The sequence below is a fragment of the Aythya marila genome (assembly GCF_965140915.1).
Source record: "Aythya marila genome assembly, chromosome: Z".
Lineage (NCBI taxonomy): Eukaryota > Metazoa > Chordata > Aves > Anseriformes > Anatidae > Aythya > Aythya marila.
Window position 1 is genome coordinate 23296773 of NC_139080.1, and position 22717 is coordinate 23319489.

Here is a 22717-nt window from a genome sequence, read left to right on the forward strand (position 1 = left end):
GGGGAGCTAAAACAAAGGTTAAATATGACAGTTGATTTGCCTTAAGATGCGTATAGAGAAATTTAGATGGTGAATGAAGACCTATGGTTGTGCAGTAACCTTTTTTATGCAGATCTGCCTTTCCTAGAGGACCTATTGTAAGATATTTCTAAATTGCCTTAAAGTTCTTATGTTGAAGCTTTTCTTTTGTATTGAAGATTTCTCAACTTAAAATCAAGGAGGAAATCTGGTTTCTTTGTGAATGATGTAAATGAAACTTGACATACAAGTAGAACTATTTCTGTATGAAATTCTGTGATCAGACTTGTGGATAAAGTGGTTGGAACAAAATAATAGATGAGTGCTATTAAATGTATAAGGTTGTTGAGCTATCATTTTGATTAGTGGAGGTGAAAATTGTATGTTCTTGTATACGTTGCTACTGAATTAGAGCAATATGAAATTGGATACCATGGTTTCGTTGTTCTTTGTATGGGCTCTTGTACCTTGGCTTCTTTCCTTGGCGTTTTCGAGCTTTTTTGTTTTGTTTGTTCTTAATATATATTGTGTATTTATTCATATTTGTTTATTCCTTGTGTAGTAGTAATTCATTAAGAAGACATTGAGATAATTATCTATGAAAATATGAAACAATGTTTGGTTACTACTTCTCAAAAATAATTTAGGAATATAGGGTTACCACTGTACTCAAGTAAGCTTGTGTTAATGTGACAACATGTTACAAATAAAACCCAGAGCCCTTGTACAAAGGCTGGCTATGGTTTTATTTTTATATATTTGTTTTCAGCTTGGTAGCGCTATGTAGGTTTTGTTGCTGGTTTAGTTAGGTATGTGAATAACTGAAACTGTTGTTGCTGGGAAGGTACAGGTTGTAAGACATCTGCTGTCTGGCACAAGACTTCCTTGTTTTGGGTTCTGACAGAAGAAAAATCTTACACCAAATAGTAAGCAAAGCCATTATTTAAGAAATACTGCTAAATTATGAAAACTAATTCTATGTCAAGTATTTGGTATTGCAGTGGCACAGATAAAAACTGCTTAAGAAAACAATCTCTGTTGCCTTTTGGAAGCTTCATAATTAACCCCAAACTGTTGTCTGAGCAAAAGACTGCCCATATTGAAGTTAATGGTAAACTCATGTTGATATCAGCCAGAGCAGAAAGTGGCTTTACAGGCTCTTTCTTTTTTTAAACTATAGCCCTGATCTTGCTTACTCTTGCTATGTTCGACGTTGAATATTGTTAAATGCTTTTCTTCAGGTTTAAAAAATGTCTGCAAAGCAATCACCTCAATTGCATTCATAGACATATTTTTTATAGCAGATCATTGAGATGTAGGTGCAGATTCTGTAATGGTGCTGAGATCTTAATAAAATGTCATAAAGGAATAGCTGCTTATCAGCATAACTGTATCTGGCTATTAAGGTGGTTAGAATTCTGCAGATGGTATTTTAAAATACCTTTGATACTGCGTGGAAGATGCGTGGGGAAAGGTGTCTTGCTTATGGTTCACCAAGTGTATATGTAAAAGAACTAGTTACAAAATACTTTTTCCTTTAGATATGTTGTATTAATTTTATACTTTATTTAGGCTGGCTACTATCTAGATCACGCAGAGTTGTTTTTCATATGTATGCAGATAATTTTAAAATGTCTTTTCCTGTGGCAAATATAAAGGGGACAGCTGTTTCCAGGTCTAGGGAGCAAGCATGGTATAATGTGTCAATATGGAAGGGGAGGTATTTGTGAGGAAGCATAGGTTGTAAATATATGTTATATGACTGATACAGAGCACCAGCCTTTCCCTACATATTCTGCTGAACCAACCAGTGCTCTCTGGCTTCTTCAGCTATGTACACAACTTGATGCCAGAAATGGTACTCAGGTTTCCTTTATTAACATGATCAGATATGCAGTGAAAAAGGGCAATGCTAACATTCTGCCAGTAAAACAGTAAGCAGAGGAGTCTATTTGTGCAGTAGCAATTAGCTCTGGGTTGGTTAGCTGTGGCATTCATGCCAACATGATGTGTTTGCTATCTGCTGCCAGTTGGCAGTGCCTTTCCACTTATTGAGCCTCACCTGCTCTTCATCTGCCAGGGTATCCTGGTTGTGCTTCTGGGCACATATGTTCTTGCCATGTGTGAAGCTACTCCACCTTGCAGCTGACCTGTTGAGCTAACTCTGTGTTTGTTGATCTACAAACCCAACTGTTGATCTACAAACCCAATGAAAATGGAGTGCGCTCCGTTTTCATTGACCTGTTTATCTATGTAACCATTGTACAGCCCAATATAGGGACTTCTGTGAGAACCCAGCAGCTTCCGTGTTATTTGATACACAAGATTTAGCTGATATAAGGGCAGAGTAGTATGAAACTATTGTCTGATTTTGAAATAGAAGACTACAGTCTAAGGGAGTAGTGGTGCCAGAAGTCAAGGAAGAATCTAGAGAGGCTGGAGGAGGAGATGTGGAATGCAGTGACTTAGGTGAACTCTTGGAGAGGACCGAGGACAGAAAGCGCAGAAAGCTTGGAGAGGGAGAAAGGGTTTAACATCTCTGATTCTCCCTCACATTGTCACTATTTCAATTATCTTGCTGTGGGGCAATTCAATTTTAAACTGCAGCTGTGTGGCTTCATTTTGGAGGTCATGAAATAAGTTGAAATTCATGGGACTTGTACAACTAAACACAATTCTGATTTTACATATACTGCAACTTCCAAAGAAAGACTTGGAGACAAAGGATCTTGAAAAGGTTGACGTTCACTTTGTCTCAGTTTATGCCAATGATGCTAATTGTTGTTGCTTCAGAAAGAAGCGATATTCTGTCAGATCACGCCCTGGCTGTGCTGGTGCAAGTGCTTGTGTTTACACAAGCAGAACTGATCCAAGTTGCAATTAGCTTCATGGAAGTTCTTTGGAGTGTTTGTGCAGCTGCACAAATGCCTTTCTGACAGCAGGGTATGGTGGCATGGAGGCACAGTGAGTGTCAGGGAACTTTCTCTAGGGCTGTCTCTATCAGTAAACCTATGTGGTTGTTACTATCTCACTTTGCAACTCTATTAGAAAATTACTTAATATGTATTTCTGCATACTGCTGCTACAGGGATGGACTGTTTATATGCTGCTATGATGTTTTTTATTTTTTGTTTTCACCAAATATTTCCAAATATGAAGGAAAATATTTGTCCATAATGTTAAGCCAGACCCAGAAATAGAAGTTTTAGTGTTGCTAACATCAGTGTATGAAGCACGCAGGTCCTACGGTGAACCACAGAATGAGTGTTTGCATCTATAAATCATATTGTTTATACATTCAAAGAGTAGATAGCAAGAGTATGGAGCCAGAGAAGATTTCTTGTGTTTAACCTATGTTAAACAGGAGAGTCTCAATCACTGAAATTAAGATGTCAGCATGCCCTCTTTTGTTTCTTTTCTTGGACCAAAGTGAACAGCAGAATTAAAGCTGCAGAGGGACAGGGCAGGAGCTCAAAGGTTGCGGCACAATAGTTACCCTTCATTTTAAGTAGGTCTGTTCTGGTTTAAAATGCCCTTCTCCTAAAGAAGAATTAACAACAAGCTTCAAAAAAAGTCATATTTAAATAGAAGTAAGTGGGTAGGTAGAGGAGGTTCATTGTTTCTTTTGAGCTTCAGTGGTTCACCTGCCATAGCAGTAAAATACATGGCTTTTCCAGACTAAACTAGTTCTTGTTTCTTTTTCTTTTGTTTAAGCTGTCAGAGATATTTCAGTTTAATTCAAAGCTAGGTAATTTTAATGTATTTTTTTGGCTGCATATGTCCTTCTCTTGAAACTTCTGAAAATAAATTCAGTAATTATAAAATGTGGACTCTCATTCAGTTGCAGCAATTATATAATCTACTTGCACCTGTGAAAATGTCAAAGTTGGTCACAGAATGTTCATGAAACTCATTTATGCATTACAGTGAAGCAGCTGATATCCTTGGATAACAGCAAAAAAAAAAAAAGTGTGACTAGGTAAGAATTCAAGAAAAACAGTAGTTAAAACTACTGCTTGCTAAAGGGCTTAGTCAAACAAGTTTCAGGAAGGTTAATAACTTAAGACAGTTCTTATTAATGACAAATATGGACTGTCAGTTAACATCAGGGAAAAAGGGGGAATCAGTGATTGAGTGGAATGAAGTGGAATAATAAAGATAATGCCAACCACACTTAAAAATAAAAATATAAAAAAAATCTGTAATATACATATATACATATATACAGGTCCATATACAGGACCTGTGATAATGAAAAGTGTTTGAAATGGATGCCAAAGCACCCAAAGGAAAGCTCAGAAGTTAAATACATTGACTGTACAATCCTGCACCTGCCTTAGTGTTTTTATCTCCCTAAGTGCATAGGATTATTTGTGGCTTGAAGGGCACAATTGTCAAAAAAAACTGTCAAGACAGAAGACCCATGCACTTCGAAACATGCAAGAGAGATGGCCTTTTCCTTTGTGTTGTGTGCGTATGTCTCACGACATGTGCATTTGTTTATGGTTGCAGTTTTTCAGTGTTTTTCATCAGATGTATTTTTGCAGAAGGGAACTGTTGTGCTGAAAGTGCTTATGTCAAGGTACCTCATTTACAAAGTACAGAAATTCAAGTATGATTCATTGTAGCTGAGGACCAAAACTTCATTAAAGGATTTGTAGATCTTGGGTGATTAGTCTTGGATATTGTTATCTAGACAATTTTAGGCAGATCATTAAAGAATAATAATAAATTTTGAAGAAATTAAATATTTTCCATGTTAATTATAAAAATTAGTCCAAATGCGGTCCTGAGATGTAAAAGATAGTAACATTTCGTATTTTAATTAAAATAAAAACTGTTTCTCTGTTTATGAATGTTTTGGGACTTGTTTCATGTTTGTTTGTTTTCTCTGAAAGTATGTAGCCTCTGCAATCTGGTGCTCATTGGGAGATACTGAGTGTCTTAAATTAAAACAATTTGCAATATCCCATGAATATTATTACAGGAGAAAAGCACAGTTGTGCCTAAATCTGAGTAATGAGTTCTTTGTGCTGCAGGACGGTGCAGTACCAGAAATCTGCATTGCAGCTCTCTCCTGTAGATAGTTTGCTGGTGCTGTTCATATTTATATATTGAGATGAAATAAGCAAGTTGGCCAGAGGTGAGTGCTTTGATAAGCAGCGTTGTTACGCTGAAGGTACAGAAATTTAGGTCCATTTGTTCTCTAGAGCGTCTACCTCTGTAGCTGTGACTTCCGTATCTTCTGTAAGCAGGAGTTCCTACTGCAAAGTACTGTATGCTGATAGAAGACTCCATCTGATGGCCACTTGAGGAAACGTGTCTGAACAACGCAGTGTGTTGCCCCCAGGGAAGTCCTAGCTGCTTCTCTCAGTGGTATATTGACCTTTGGCAGGAAGTGGAAGGGACCAGTAGAGTAAGCAAGAGGGCTTGTGAGCCACGTCTGACAGGAGCTAGCCCTTTTTGTCTCCGGATAGCTTCAATGGCACTGTTTATACAAGTGCTGCAGCTTATGCTTAGTTATGAGTCCATGTATTCATAGAGTCCTACTGCAAATGTGTCCAATGGTTGTATTGACTCTGCGTTAGTTGTAGAGTTTAGATCTATTGATCTAAATTATATCCAAAATGTTGTTTTCTGGCATTCGTTTAGTTACACCCATGTTCAGACTTTTGCAAGCATAGTAGCAAAGAAAATTGATTATTTATTTTTTTTTGATATCACAGTCAATAACTTTAATATCAGAAAATAACGATATTAAGCCAAATGTCAAAAGCAGAGGGCTTTTTTTTTTGGAGGGATTGGAAGCTGTGGAGTAGACTTGAGAAGATGTTCTTATGCTTTGGGAGCTCTGAAATTAGAACCTTCCCACCCATTTCATCTTCACTTCCATTTCATCTACTCATTTTCTTTAGCATCATCTGCATTTAAAGTGAGCTGAAATGCTGCTTTGGACTTTAAAATGATTATGTTGCTGTTACTCATCTCGTGCTTTTGTAATAAACATCGGTGTTAATCATAAAAAGAGAACTTGTTACTTTTCCTCTTAAAGTAGTTCGGTGATTACTATTACCTTAAATTTGGAAATTAGAGCATGTTACTTATTGTTGCCAGGTAATGGGCAATTCTCGATTCTAATATGTATGTCTTCTGCAGAAGTCAATACTCTCAGTATCCCACGTTAGTTTCTTAAAGATAATGTGGTAGTGTTAGCTGCTGCTAGTACTCTTTCTATATGTTTGTGCTCAGTTAACTTGTATACTGCCACCAGGTAGAAAATTATACTCAGTATACTGGGTGGTGCTCAGTAACGACACTTTAATCTTAATGATAAACTCAGTAGTCATTCAAGTGATCTTTTTCCAGCAAGCCTAATATGTTTTGGTCGCATATGAGTAAAAGTAAAGAATTTTATTTCCCTCTCGTAGATCTGTTGCTGTTTCTATTAGCACCTTTTGTCACAGTAACACGCTGGGAAAATATTGTCTTCTGAATGCCTCTAAGTTGCTTTTCATGGTGGTGGCTTCCTAAATGCTGTGTACACTCTTAACTTTCTAGATTCTTCATATTTCATAGATCTTCATATTCATTTACCAATTAAAATGCATTTTTGTTTAAAAGAGCACAGATTACCAAGAGATCCAGATTGCTTTATGTGATGTTTTCATCCTCAGTATTTACCATTTCTTCAGTGTTTGACCTTTGAAACTTTTAGCAGTGGCTTTTTAAATGTCATTTCCAAGTCACTGATGAAAATGTCGAATAGCATCAAGCAAATGAAAGTTCTGTAAACTCACAAAAGAATCTCATTGGTACAAAGGAAAGTCCCCCACTTGCACTTTTTTCGGGGGAGTCTGTTAATGAACTCTAAATCCACTTAATGCATTAACAATGTATTGATAATTATCCACTTATTGCTACCATGCTGAGTTTTCAATTAAAATTTTGAACGAGTTCACAGACTTCACAAAATCTTGCATCAGGCCAGGATCTCTTGGGTATGAAATGGAGAACAAGGATCACCAGATGAGTCCTTTACGGCATGTCTTCAGTTTCTTGTGACTGAGGATGAAAACCTGGTTTTTGGACATGTTTTTTGTGTGCTTTGAGCCAACAGTTACTGTAGTATGATTCTTTTCCCTCATGGTCTTGCTTACTTCATCCCCCATAAATTTTACGCAACTCTGCTGCCCATTGTTTGCATTTCCTCATTTTATAATTGTGTTGGGCTAACGGGAAGAGTAATGGCATGTGCAACGTGCTGGAGCCTTGTTGCCATTTTCCTGTTGTCAGCGCAGGGTCTTCTGCAGACAAGTCCTTTGTGCTGTGGAAAGCACAGGCATGGTTTTTATGTAAACAAAACAGCCCTTGGCATTTTATTGCTATTAGTTTTGTCCTTGGTTATCAGCAGACACCATTCGTGTTTGATCTTGTTCAACTATTTCTTTTGGCTTTTTCATGCACACATTTGTACCCCTGGTTCATTCATAGCAATATTGCTACGAATCTTTGCATGTTGTCTTTTGACTCATGTTTTATGATGTGTGGTATTGTCTCTTTCCAATGCAAGGTCTGTATGCTGTTCGAGAACATTCTGAAGTTTTGTGAAACCTTTTTACTGGTAAACACATACTCATGTGTCTGTGTGCATGCACACAACCTTTGTGAATAGATTAAAAAAAGTGATGACACTTTTAAAGTGTGTTTAATGGTATTTTTAAGTTATTCTTTGTTGCATCAGTAGGCCATATGTTCATACATCATTGTCCACTATATTTTTAACCACATAGATAATGTTTGCAAGGCTTAGAACTTGATAAAATGTGTTGAAATTGTAGTTACCTGAGGGACTGATGTCTAGAAAATGAGGCGTTCAAATTTTAAACCTTAATTGTGTAACATAATATTTATCCACCATTCTGCAAGTGTTGTGTTTGAATCATGTAAATTATCACCTGACCCATTCTTCACCATGTACCACAACTCTTCACACAGCACTGCATACGCTATGCCTTGTTGGAGTTGTTTCAGACATTTAGGCAAGGACAGGACAGTGTCAAGAACGAAAAATAAGCTTAAGTATTTATTCATCAAATTTGTGATTGGTTAAGCCACAGTGAAAAAGAGGGTTGGGGAAGGGGAGATAAGGCTCCAGGGTAAAAAACAAACAAACAAACAAACAACAACAACAACAACAACAACAAACAAAACAAAACCAAAAAAAAAACAGAATTTCAGGATGGGAAAATTGCATGGAATCTTGGAGGGAGCAAAGGTCAAATATGTGGTTGCATCGATGCTTTATCTAATTCTAAGAATGCTTTTGCAATAGGATAGTTTATTTGAAATTAAAAAAAAAAAAAAAAGCTATGCATGTGCACGTAAATAGGTATAGTGGATGATGTGCAACCTGGGTGTTTGCGGAACAGATCTCATGGCTAGTGGATTGCTGGTGATGATAGGTACTGAGGTTCTAAAACAAATGAATGTCTACAAAGAAATTGTAGTAGGAAAGATCTCACAGAACCATGGAATAGTTTGGGTTGAAAGGGCCTTAAAGGCCACCCAGTTCCAACCCCTGGGCAAGGACATCTCCCACCAGGCCAGGTTGCCCAAAGCCCCATCCAGCCTGGCCTTGAGCACCTCCAGGGATGGGGCATCCACAGCTGCTCTGGGCAGCCTGTGCCAGGGCCTCACTACCCTCTGAGTGAAGAATTTCTTCCTTGCAACTAAATATGCCCTCTTTTAGTTTAAAGGCATTACTCCTTGTCCCACTCCACTCCCTGACCAAGAGTCCCTCCCCAGCTTTCCTTCTGATCCCCTTTAGGCACTGGCAGGCAGCTGTAAGGTCTCCCCGGAGCCTCCTCTTCTCTAGGCTGAACAACCCCAGCACTCTCAGCCTGTCCTCACAGTAGAGCTGGTCCACCACTCTGCTCATCTTTGTGGCCTTCTTTCTGGGCTTGCTCCAACAGCTCCATATCCTTGTGCTGGAGACTCCAGAGCTGAACGCAGGGCTCCAGGTGGGGTCTCACAAAAGCAGAGCGGAGGGGGAGAATCACCTCCCTTGCCCTGCTGGTCATGCTGCTTTTGGTGCAGCCCGGGATATGGTTGGCTTTCTGTGCTGCAAGTGCACACTTAGTTCATTACTGAAACGTCAATACTGAATCTGACAAAATGTGGCAAAAAAGAGCAATGGGATGGAGGTCTGACAGAACAGACTATCTAACTTATTGTTTTTTTTCTTCCCACATGACAATATTCTTCTCTGAGCAGCTTTTCCAGTTTACTGTATTGTTCACTGAACTGCTCTGCTTCTTCTGGTTCTGCTCTTGTACCCTGCATTATCTGTTGAACCAGCAGTTTGTGACGCTCACAGTGTTTCTGTGTACAAAGAAGCAGCAAGGCATGTAGCAAGTGCAGAAAGAAAATGCTAGGGAAGCTGGAAATCTCATAGTAGAAATATGAGCTGCTGAGTCAAGGAAGTAATAACCTCTGAGAGCAGGCTGGGTCTCAGGGGTGGCTTAGTTTGTGAACACAATAGTTACATGACTGTATTCTGACTTCAGTAGCAAATGTGGTAGGCACATGAATAACTATTTCAGACTAATAATTGTTTCAAGTATTTTTAAATTACCATTGGGTCCTCCCATTTGGTCTTTGAGCAAAAAAAAAGTTGCATCATAAGTAAAATTATTTCTCATCAGTATTTGTTCTAGTAAAACTTTAAATTTTTATGGCATACACAGAAAGAACAAATGCCCATGTCACCACCTGTTTTATTCTGATGATCTGAGAGTATTTACCCAGTGAGAACTGTCGGAAGAACATCATGTGAGTGATCACTGCTAGTCAGTGCAGCTTGAATTTCAAATGGCAAATCTCAGGAATATCAGACATACTGAAAAAGCATCTTGTTCACCATTTGTTTTTTCCCAGTGGCATTATTTTGGTAGTTAAGGAAAATTCAAAGTTTGTCAAAAGAATTATTGGTTATGAAAGACTTGTAATGTCCCTACGAATTGCGTGATCCTGTCTACTTTGTGCTGTATTGATGAATTGATTTTTCTGGCACTGATGCTAGAAACATTTGAATAATCTCTTAATCTGCAGAAAAAAGCTTTCTGAGGCAATGCAATTTCTAGCTTGCACACATTTAGCCTCTGTAGGATTGGGGTCATGGTAGGGCTCTGGAAAGATTACATGATTGTTTGATGAACCTGTGCTCTGCTTAAAGAATTCTAATTTTGTGTATATATATGTGTGTATATATATATGTGTGTGTGTGTGTATATATATATATAAATTGTTTGTTGTCTGTGTGTGGAGATTGAAAGTGAGGTGTAACCTACAAATAGATGATTGGTTTTATTTTTAGGAAAGAAGCATTCAGCTTTCTGCACAATATTGTTCTTCCGGTAGCAATAAAATCGCCTTATTCTAAATAACCATTCTCAGGTAAAAGAGGCAGTTACTGAACAGCAGGATCAATATCTTCTGGTAGACATTCTGGCAGTATAGATTTTCCCCTTGAAATTGTCAGTATTATTGTACTTCCATTATGTAAAGTGTAGGGTGACCTCCTAGAGATGTGGATTACTTGGATTTCATGATTCTGACCTCTATTGTGTTGTAGAGGAGTGAAGTCTTTTTTCCCCTCCTTGTTCCTGTCAAATGTGAATTCAAACATTTTTAATACTGCTAGCATTCTCAACCAGTACTGTTGTTTATCACAAAGGATATTTGTGTGTTCATATCCATTATCTGCCAGTTCTTTGTCATTCTGTTGTACTATCACAATGCTATGTACCTTGTTATAAAACATTTGGGGAACTCCTGTTTATGCAGAATGCTTCAGTATTTTCTGAGGAACAGGTGGAACTTGTCATTTTTTGGATTCCCCCAGACACCCAAGTCAAGATCTTCATCATACTTGCTGTATAGCTTGGGATCAAATATTGGAAAGATCACGTGAAAAAGTAGTTGTGTAGATACTTCTGGGTATTAACCTCTTAGTTCGGTGTAGTGTACTGATGCAAAAGCCTGATGATTTTTTTCATACTGTTCAGTTCTGTTAACACAAGATTTCTTTTGGGTGGAGCTGAATGGGAAGGTTCTCTTCTCTGCAAGGAATTAATCTGATGTACTTCTACCACTAATGGAGGAGTGAGAGACCAGATAATGTGTGTACAGAGCTCATGTACTCCACAAATGCTCTTGGACCACTGAGTTTATGTGATGTCCTCGGATGATTCCTTTGGTGTGTAAAGAGCTGGATGTCATCTGTGCCTTCGTGTCTGTTGTCTATAAGCCCACAATCCTTCTTTTCTCTCACCTTCCTCTTTCAGTAAACTTCTATAACCTTGTTTTATTGATACCTGCCCTACCTTTTATACCAGTCTCCCCATGATGAGCCCCTTGCTGAACCTTTTGGCTCTTCATGATTGTTTCCCTTTCCCACTTTCTTTTTAAAGCTATGCTTCCAGCAATTCGTTACTCTCCTAAAATACCAGTGCAGGGCCCTGATGACTGGGTTCTGCACACTAACCTGTTCTATGAGAAGAGTAAAAGCTGTATCAGTGTCAGGATCAAGAGGCTGCTGCCGGGTGTGAGAAGGACTGGCACTCAAAATTCCAGATGAATGCTTCCTTATAGCAGTCAAGGGACAACAATTGGATCTCAGAGGAGTGACCAACAAAGCAAGCATGTCCTTATTGGCAGGGATCTTGAGCAGAGCATGAGATGCTAACAATTCCAATGCCTCTTCCTCTGTAGGCTGCATGGTATAGGCCTGGGCAGGATCAGGTGAGCCAGCTGCAGGAGGAGTTGTAGGAGGTGGAAGGTTGGTTTGGTCTTGGGGAGGGATGTGTCAATGGTCCACAGACAGACTTTCAGGATTTAAAGCAACTGGTGTACGGTTTGACAGCAGGAGAGGGGGCACACGGTGATGACTGTCAGGGCCTCTATTCTCCATGGCTGGATGTGGTGCCCACCCTGTAGTTAGATCACATTGGCTGTTTCTTCTTGTTTGGGGGAATACTACATAACGTTTGTGGCCATGGCCATTTTGGCTTTTACCACTACCTCCATTTCTGCCTAAAATGTCTGGATCCTGCTGATTTTTCTCCATCCTCACATTTGCCTCCCTCTCCCTATTGGGGTTATAGGTCATGTTTACTCTCTTGGGAACTAAAATTTTCTTGGCTGAATGCAGTTCTGTTTTTCTGGAGGTATTCCTTCCATTTGTGTTTTCAAACTTTGCCTAAATCTGAGTGCTGCATTGCAGGTGCACTGCTGGGATAGGGCAATGGAGATCTGGGGCAGGGATACCAAGCCAGGCTTAGGCTTGCAGAACTTGTTCTGTGAATGTAGTTTTCACATGGTTACAGAGCACTTTGTGTATAGGAGAATGAATAGTAACTGCTGGGGCTAAGAAGAGGGGCAGGGAACATGAGGAGTATTTCGGGAGGGGTCAATGGCTCATTATGAGTCTTGAGGTTACACAAACTGAATAGGGTGCGCCTGGGCAGTGGGCAGGTGGGTGACTTCTGTGGACAGGAGCAGGGTGGAGCTCATCTCATGCAAGTTTGGAGAAGGAAAATGTTTCTCTGGCAGGGTACCTTTCTGTTCTGCAAGCTCTGATCATCTACCTCTGCCTCTTTAGTCTTTAACAAGCCTTTGCACCCTGTGTTATGGCAGCATTTATCCTGGCATTAACATACTTTTCTGCCATCATGCAGTTTTCTACTCTGCCATCTCTTTAACAAAGCAGGAAGCAAACATATCATCCCTGTCCTTTCTCCCAAATGTAGAGCTTTTTTTTTTTTTTTTTTTTTTTTAGCAAGCCAGCCCAGCTTAGACCTGTAAGGTTTTTACTGAGTTATGTTGTGACAGCACCTGTGAAAAGGTCAGAGAGAGTACTGTGGAAAAGTAGATCCATAACATTGCAGCGCTTGCCTGAAAGGAATAGCAGATCAAGTGTCATGGGGGAAGCAACTGGGGGTCTAAATGACTGGCACCAATTTTGGGAGCCTTGTACTTTGTGGCAAACAACACACAACAAATACAATGCACAAGACAGTGTAATTGCTTATAATCATTTCTTCATGTCCCAGTTGGTTCACTCATGAATGTTTAGCGTGGTCATACTCCTAGGCAGTGAAAGTAAAAGCAGCAGTTGAGAGAAATATGCTATCCCTAATGCCCCTAATGTAGAACTAAACATGCAGCTGCCAAAGAAACGAGTTCTTGCTGTTTTGGCCTGACTGCAAAAACTCACCTCTACCTTTGTAAAGGTTGTGTAGGGTACACAGGCATTGGGAATGCTTTTTTTGCTTTGTTACGTGGTACTGCTTTGCAGTCAGGCAGCTAGACACACATTGTTCTTCACAGCATGTGATGAAAACATGATTAAACCAGACAGATTTGACATCTGGGTGTGGGTGTGGCCATGGGGCTGAGGTGGGAGGAGTGCACATGCTGCAAATCATCCTGCTTCTGAAGGAAGAAAGGTGTCAGTGATGCCTTTGAGGTCAGAATTAATTACTTGTAAACCCTGCCAAGGCAGTTCTTGAATCTGCTCTGCCAGCCTGGCAGGACCTTTAGGTCAGCTGGATGGCAGCTGGTTCTGAGCAGTGTGCAGCACTATAGCTGTTCGGGCATGGGCAGTGCGTTAGAATACAGCATACCACCAGTGGGTGCCACACAGTTCTCAAACCTGTGGAAAACTGAGGCCTGGGACATATTGTAGATGTCTCCAACAGTTTTCCAGTGGTAAAGAGTGTGGATAATTGCCTTGGACACCTCAGTCATATGTTTTGTCTATGGCACTCGTGTTCTATGCTGTTCAGCCTCTGGTAGGAGTTATGGGATTATGGTTACCTTATGCTGCTGGTGAGCAACAAGCAAGGGATGAGACAGCAAAGAGGACAGGCAGCGTTCTGAGCTGTGTTAAGAGTGTTGCCAGCAGGTCAAAGATGGTAATCCTTCACCGCTAGTCATCACTGATGAGGCTTCATCTGGAGTCCTGTGTCCAGTCCTGTGTTTCCTAGTATGAGAAAGGTACTGACTTAATGGGCTAAGTCCCACCAAGGACCAGGAAGATGATTAATGGACTAGATAGACTAAGATCTGGGACTGTTAAACCTGGAGAAGAGAAAGCTCGGGGTTATGGGGTGAGGGATGGTCTTAAAAATGTGTATAAATGCCTGTTGGGAGGCAGTGAAGACAAGGATGCTGAACCCTTCTCAGTGGTGCCAGTTGCCAGGGCAAGAGGCAGTGGGCACAAATTAAAAAATAGGAAACTCCATCTGACCACAAGCAAACACTTTTCCTGGGGAAGGTGGTGTGAAACACTGGAATAGGTTTTACACAGAGGCTGTGGATTCTCCAGGAAGATGCTCAAAACCCAACAAACTGTATGTGGTCCTGGACAACCTCCTGTAACCTTCTTTGAGCTGAGGATTTGGACTGGATAGTATGAAGAGGTCTCTTCTAACCTCAGCCATTGAGTGACTGAGTGTAGTGCTTCCTGATACAACAGGTCTTAGCTGCTGCAAGTCTTGTAGTCCAGAAAGTAAAGTGTTGTCAAACAGCATCTACTTAGGGCAGCTTTGAACTGTGTGCATTGTGGGGACTTTTGGTCCAGGATGATGGCTCTAGTCTAAAGTAAATTTTCTGAAATGTATACAGTGTAAATGCAGAGCTCTTAGCACCAACTGCTTTGATCTGCTTGTTCTCTCCTACTACACCATGGTGTTTGAAATTGTAAGCACAGAACACCAAAAATGCTAGCAATAAAAGTCTGCAGTAAAGCACATGCTTGTGCTTGCTGGTGATGGAAATTTTGCAGGAACTGGTGAGTATTGAAAACCTATGCAGAAAATGATGTAAGCAAAATGGATGCCAATTGATTTACCAGAGTTCTGTAATAATTCTCAGTGTAGCAGTTGTCTTTTAGATGTCTATGTAGCTAGTGCAAAATTTAGTAGGCTTGGTTAACCAGTGAAAGATCATCTAGAGAGAATATGATTTGCCCTGGTTTTCTGCTTAATTTGAGAATTCAATCTTACTACTTTTTTCTTACAACATTTGTTGGGGGTCCTTTGTTGGAATAGGCATTTTATTTACTTAAAAAATTATGACAATGTGATATAAGAATAGAATGACTTGTGTTGGAAGGGACTTTAAAGACCATCTAATTCCACCCCCCTGCCATGAGCAGGGACACCTCCCACCAGACCAGGCTGCCCAAAGCCCTGTCCAGTTTGGCCTTGAGCACCACCAGGGATGGGGCATCCACAGCTTCTCTGGGCAGCCTGTGCCAGGGCCTCACCACCTTTTGAATGAAGAATTTTCTCCTAAAATAATACATAGGAACAAAATCTTTAAATGGTTTGTTTTCCAAACCGGCTCTTACAGCTTGTACTTTCACGAATGAGCCCAAAGTAGAGTCATAACCAGTGCATTATCGATTTTATATAGATAAGATGTCATTTTAGGGAGTTGGCAGTAGTCTGAAACCAAAGATAATAGAAGTTCATTCAATCAGTGGGATCCTAAAGTTCATTGGCAAGAGAGGCAACTATCAGAAAGATCTGCATCTGACAAAAACTGAGTTTGCCATCTAGATTTGATTGACAAAATAACTCAAAATGGAGAAGTCTGAGTAGAGAACTGGGATGCAAGAGGGAAACCTAAGCTAAAGTATTGCCTAGCTACTGAATCACTATCTTTACACAGCTGTTGGTTTTGAATCGTGTTCAGGGATTGTTTGACTCATGCATGATGGTGTAACACTGAAGCAATGTAATATTAGTGAAGTTAGGGAATTGTGCAAGAATGAGAGAAGGGAAAATAATTTGCTACAGAGACGAATAAAAAAGAAAAGGGCTGAGGAAAGGCTATAAGGAAAACAGGTGAGAAGAAAGAAATTCCAGGAGGCATGTGCTTGAGAGAATCTGGAACAGACATACTGGTATTTGCTTTAGTAAATTATCTGGTTGTGACTCCCTAATTCTTGCATGAAGCCCTTGCGTGTAGTATCCAGACAGCAAGGAGAAAACAAAGGAGCCAGTGTGTTAGTACTAGAGAGGCCGCATCCTCAGTTAAAAGCTGTTTTGGACAAATTAGTAGTCTGTGGGAAGTTAGCACCACATGGAGCCTGGTTAGCTAGTAAGGAATGAAGAGGAAATGAGAATGGAGAGCAGCTCCAGCATTTGCTGCTGACTAGGTGAGAAAGAAGGAAGGAAGTGTTCTGCTAGAAGGTAGCTGTTCAAAGCAATGAGGATAGTCACAAGCCCCAACACCTTTTCTTGGTCATTCCTGTCAGTCTTACTGCACTGTTGTGTACTTGCCTCCCAGCTGAAATTGTTGCAGAGCCATCTCCCTTTACATGTGTGTGGCTGTAGTAGTGCAATAAAACAGTGGCAGCAGAGGGGCTCATCTTTGCATCAGTTTTACGTGATGGGGTAATGAGCTTTCCTCCACAGTAGTGCTTGGAGAACTGATGCTCTTCTAGACCAGCAGGGCATTTCTCCAGTCTGAGCTCTTTCTTCATGATGACTGGAGGCAGGCAGGCAAAGTCATGTTCTCTGTGTCTGAGCACAATTTATGGTTCCTTTTCACTGTGAAGACTACCAATCTCTTTGCCAGAGAGAGAGAAGTGGCAGCTTAGCTCACCTGTACTTGCACAGCTCTGTCAGAGGAACTTGTCTAGTTGTTTCCATGTTGAAATCGTGACAACTTTTAGTGTTTGCCCTATTTTTCCTTAGGGGTGTAAGTTTGTAAGGTGAGGTAGAGTCTTCTATTAGACCAATGGATACAGTTAAACAAACAAATGAGAGAGAGTCTTTTCTAGGCTCTTGTGCTTGATTTATCATGCCTCAAAATCTTCGGATTTAGATTCTGAGCCTTTTGGGGCTTATCCATCTCAGAAATAACTAACATTCTGGCTCCTGCACAGCTGTAATGATTGACTTGCTGTAATAAAGGCAAAAGTCTTTAAAATTGTGGAGCAATGAAACTGTTCTTGTAGCTTTAGTAAATATCCAGGTAAGTATCCAAAGTATGAACTGGAAGCACTGTGCTTTGAGTTGCATTTTGTTGTTGCCTTTGTTGATTACATACCTTCCTAAATTAGAATGAACTAAATTCACTAATGATACTCATCTTGTGATCTTCTCTGAGCTTCTTCCCTTAATAACTTTTAACTATTGCTAAACTTGCTTACTGTTATTAGGTAGAAGTACTTTCTACAAGAAAATACCAGCCTTGAGAACAGGATTTCCTTACTGAAGCTGAAATGCAGAGAGTTAATCTTACTTGGCTTAATGTGGTACCTTCAGTCAGATTTATTGAACAGTGTGTAAGAGCATCAAAGAAATCTTTGAGTCTGTCTATATGGGCTGGTGCTGCTTAAACGTGCAATGGGATGTTGACCTTTTCAAAGAGATAGCAGTTGGCACTCTGCCTTCGCTACAGAATGTGTAAGCCCTTGGGTTAACAAAATGCATGTAGAAAAAGCCAATTCTGTAATGATGGACATAAAAGTAGGAAATATTATACATTTTATTCAGAAGTTAGTGCTGTTGAAATCTGTTTAATAACATAGATCTGTAAGTGAATAAAGGAGATCATAAAAACGTACTTCAAAAATCTTTTCCTTCTTTTATTATGTATGACTGATTAATGCAGAAGGCTTTGTAAGACTTAAGACAATGTTCTGAGGATTTTGTAGCTGTACAAAAGTGTGTATAAAAGTACCCCTTGAAAACAACCCTTTTCCTGTATCTGCTTCTAGTGAATAGTTACAAGATAGAGAATACTTGAATATCAGGCAACTGTTTCAAAATCTAATTTGAAAGTATATTTTTGTGTGGATTAAGTGTGGTAGGTATCACAGGTGCTAAACATGAGGATGGTTTTGAAATATAAGTATTTTGTTCGCTAGATCACTGATTATTTTTTCTGTAAGTAAATGAACATCCTTTTAGTTATAACAGATGATTCACTTACGCTGGCTTTATGTTACAGATTCTGTGTGGTCTTGGATACAGGTTGTAGTGTCTTTGTCATCGGAGATACCCAAAACCAAACAGCATGCAGCCCTGTGCAACTTGCTTAAGTCAACTGTCCCTGAAGCAGAGCGTTGGGCTGTATGGTCTCCAGAGGTTCCTGAACAATTCTGTGGCTCTCTGTAATACCATTGAGATTCTGCTGAAGATTAGTTTTTATAGATTGTTGTCATACTTTGTGGATGCTTCACTTCACTTTTAGACTATTCTAGAAGACACCATAAATATTTTCACTTAAATTAAAAATGCTGCTGATTTCTTGGTTGAAATGAGTCTGTCAGAAGTACAAAGAACATACATATTTCAGTCCAGATAGCTTTTAGATTACTGCTTTGTAACTCTGAACTTGGCTTTTTAAGACATGTTTTACCAATAGCCAAGCCAACAGTTTTTTTTTTTTTTTATTGTGAATTCTGAGAACCTTTTGATACATTACATGTAGACTAGAAAAAAAATAAGCAGAAAATTACAGTGGTCTGCAGACGTAGGAAACCTGGATAACTGGCTTTAGTCATTTCTTATTAATGGTGTAGATATTAAGAGTAGAAGGTATTTATTAAGTTTGCAGTGGACAAGCTGGGAAGAATGCAGGTATGCAAAAACAGTATGGCAATTCAAAATCATTTTGACAACCTGGAGAAAATACACTGAAATAAGAAGTCTCCAGCCTGTTCTATTTTAATAAAGAGCTTTTTAGATGTGAGATAGGTGTGTGTCAGTTTCCAGGAGAGAGTCGGAGAGGCACAGCGGTTCCACAGTGTCATTGCTGTTGGAGGGGTGGAAACATGGGAAGAGGGCGTGTGGTAACACATCATACTAGAAAGCTGATGTTTTGAGATGCAAGGCACACAGCGTTTTTCTACCCCACACAGAACCTGTAAGACCTTATGCTTGAATAGTACGTGTAGGTTTGAGTGTTGCGTGTTAACTTGACATACTCTATGGAAAAATATTTGCCAAAATAGAGTTGTGCAAAAGAGAAGGCTGAGGGGAGGTAATAAGAATTCAAGCATATGGAACATTTGCTGTGAGTGGGAAATTATATTTTGTTTGTTAATAGAGTGTAAAACAAGACATAATGGACTTAAATTGGAACAAAGGAGATTCAGTTTAGTTGCCATTGAAACATTTTCTGTCCCTCACAGTGGTGAAGCAAAAGAGCGGAGTAACTGGGAGTGTTGTGAAATTGCTGTCAGCTTTTAAGAACAGGTGAGGTGAACTGTTCACTGAAGTGATATGGGTAACACAGGTGTAATGGACCTTTCTGTGGTAAGGACAAGGTGATCTCTTGATTTACTTCCAGCTCTCTTTACTATATATCATTACCTTCACGGGAGTAATTGTCAAGGGAAAAAAGACAATGAACTTCAGCCTTTTTGGTTGTATTTTCATTTTATTTTGCATATGAAAAACTGTTCCCATTTCTCCTGCTTCCCTTGGTCAGAGCACTTGCCCACGCCTATTTGTCTATTGACTATCAAGAAAGAAGCAAGTGATGTATCTGCTAAAGTTGTCAGGCATACATGTGTGGTAGCCTTACAAAGCTGCTGGGGATAAGCATCCACAGCCATGTATATATTTGTGTGTGCGTATATATTCCTTAATAAGGAATCAATCAGCCAAAACAGAGTTTTGTAACATTCTAAGTATGTTTTAGTTTCTGATAAATAAGTGTTGCGTATTGGGAGAAGGAAGAATTTTATAATTCTGTAATTTCTTATTTATCCTTTAGCTTTTTTAAGAAGGTACTCAGATAACATCATGATCTTATAAAAACTATTCAGTAAAAGATGTTTTCTGTTTTCATTGTATTCCTGTTGATGAAAGAGTAAATACAGAAAAGTTAAGTGGCATCAGTTAGTACTGAAATATAGCTTAAATACAGACCAAATAAACCATTAAGAGCCATTAAGAGCATGAACTTGGCTTATCACTGGGTAACAAGGCTCTTGAATAATAATAGTGGTAATAAAATAATAAAGTGCTTAAACCCTGTGTAATGCAGAACTCTTCAAGAAGTAGTTCTAATTTTGCCTCTAGTCTTTCTTAGTATTATTTCTTTCATATTGAAAGTGCAGTTTGAGACCATAATTAAAATTGAAGTCTGATTTCTCAGGCTTTTTACAGTTTTGATAATAGCTTGATATCTGTTGAAAAGTGTCTTTATTATTTGAGCTATTTTTATTGCTTTCTAAATTAAGCTTATTTATTTTTCATTTTTGTAGCATGTGAAATGTGGTAGGAGGTCATCTAAATCTCAAATATGTTAGGAGTTCTTCAGAAGAAAAAAAATGGGAAAAGATGAGCTGTTATATTGTTTGGGTTTTTGATATTACGTGGAGTATTATTTTAGAGTTTTCACAGCCATGCAAAATGATGCTATCTAGAAAAGGGTGATGGGAAGACTGATAGAATGTGAGGAAGGCCACAAATGTATTACATTAGATGACACATCATGCTGTTTTTTTATGTCATTTGTAATAACCATCCAAATTATGTTTAGACAGTAGAGAGCTGCTTTCACTTTTCAGCCATATGCTTTCAGTAGTTCAACTGTCTTCTGAGCTCTTTATATTGGAGGACCACCCATCAATAGTCCCACTAATTGTCTACTCCTATGTATAAGCAGGCTATTCCATCTGCAGGGAGAATTTCAGAACTAACTGTTGAAACTCAGGGTAGAGGAGTGAAAGAGGGTGAGGCTGCAGAGATATTTGTCAGACCTTGGCTGGTAAGCACTATTGATTCTTCTTGTCTGCTTGGTTTACACCCTGCAATGTTTTAGGGTCGATATTTGTCATAGTCAACATGTGTTCAGGAGGGGAGAGTCCTGTTTACTAACCTAATTTCCTTTTATAACAGGGTTACCCATCTAGTTGAAGAAGGGAAGCCAATTGATATAATCTTTTTGGATTTCAGAAAAGCTTTTGATACTGTCTCTTACAGTATCCTTCTGGACAAAATTTTGGCATAAAGCTAGACAAATTCGTAACATGATGGGTGAACAATTGGCTGACATTTGGCTGACATGTTGAGCTCTCAAAGGGTTTGTAGGAAATACAAATTATCTCAGGCTGGCAGCCCATCAGTAGTGGGGTTCCACAGGGCTATATTTTAGGGACAGTTCTCTTCTGTGTTTTTGTAAATGACCTGGATGCATGATTTGAATGCGTATTTGGTAAGTTTGCAGATGATCCTGAATTAGGAGGTGCTGTTGACTCCCTCGAGTCAAAAGTCCTTGCAGAAAAATCTTGACAGATTAGAGAGTTTGACAATCCCCAGCCTCATGAAGTTTAACAAGACCAAGAACTGGATTCTGCACCTGGGAAGGGGCAACCCTGGCTGTACATATAGATTCTTTAAATCTTTAATTTAAAAACAAATCCTTTCAGAATAGTAATAGTTACAGACTCTAAGTAGGCTCTGGCAGAATATTTTGTAAGACTACCTGGACTCTTACCTTCTGGTACTTTAGTGACACATGAATAAACAGTCTTACTGCAAAGTGCTTACCATTGTCAGATTTATAGACATGGCTGTAAATGTCAATGATGTTATATCCATCATTTTGAGAATTACAGAATTTAGAGACGGAAGGGGTTACCTAGTCTCTTTTTGTGGTGAGCTACCAAAGTCATCCCCCTAACCCATGAGATAAATTATGTAACAGCGCTACAAGCTGTTCTGTATGGCATGCAGACAACCAAGGAACTTCCAGGTTCTACCAGAGTCTAAGCACCACCCTGCAGTGACAAGCAATTTGTTTGGACATGCCATGCTGAGACTGCTGTGCAAACTGAGCCCCTGAGTACAGGTAGTGGTGAGCGTCTTCCATCATCCCCACTTATTTCTCCCTTCCTCAGGGAAAGAAACACAAAACAACTCCTTCCTTTTCCTCACACAGTCTGGCCAAGATGAAATATTTCTTGACGTTGAAAATAGGGTGATTATTTTGAGCCTGAGCATATGAGCAAGATGTACCAGACAGGAATCTAAGAAAAAGGATTTAAGCCATCTGTTATTACTTCTTTAGTTGTGCCGCATCTCAAATACTTCTGAATAAAGTAGGTGGTAAATACAACAACTCGGAATAACTGACCAATTACACATTGATAAGAAAAATACTTCTTGACCCTCTCCAGCAACTAGCTGAAGCATGAGATTCATTTTGTATGCATCGTATTTATCAGTCTGTTGACTTCAGACAGAGGTAACAGAGGTAGATTCATATTTCAGAGTTGTCCTGTGACTATCTTACAAAGCATCCAGACACACTGTGTTGAAAAGAATGCAAAAAATTTCTTCAGTGCTGTTTTGCTTCTTACTGAAGCCAAGAAACAGGATTGTACTAGAGTGGTTCTGCGTTGTTCTTCGAAGAACCTATTTAGTACCACAATATTACCAATGGAACAGCTGTTAGAATCTCGAATGCCTCTTGAATTACAGTTTTACTTTCCACCTGGTATAGAGATTTGCAGTGTCCCAGATTTGAATGTTGAATCTGATGTTAGATTTGCTTGTTCTTATCTGCTCAACTGAGAGAATTTCACAAACCTAAGTTTTGAATACAGCAGGGAAAGAAGACAAGCATGTAAACAAGTGGAAGTACTAGAATCTGCTGCTGTGGC

The 22717-nt window shown here is 39.3% G+C and overlaps 1 protein-coding gene across 3 annotated transcripts in view; it reads left to right on the top strand.

Moving 5' to 3' along the window:
* MAST4 (microtubule associated serine/threonine kinase family member 4) overlaps positions 1 to 22717 on the top strand; it is a 300676-nt gene that overhangs the window by 142068 nt on the left and 135891 nt on the right. The window lies entirely within an intron of this gene.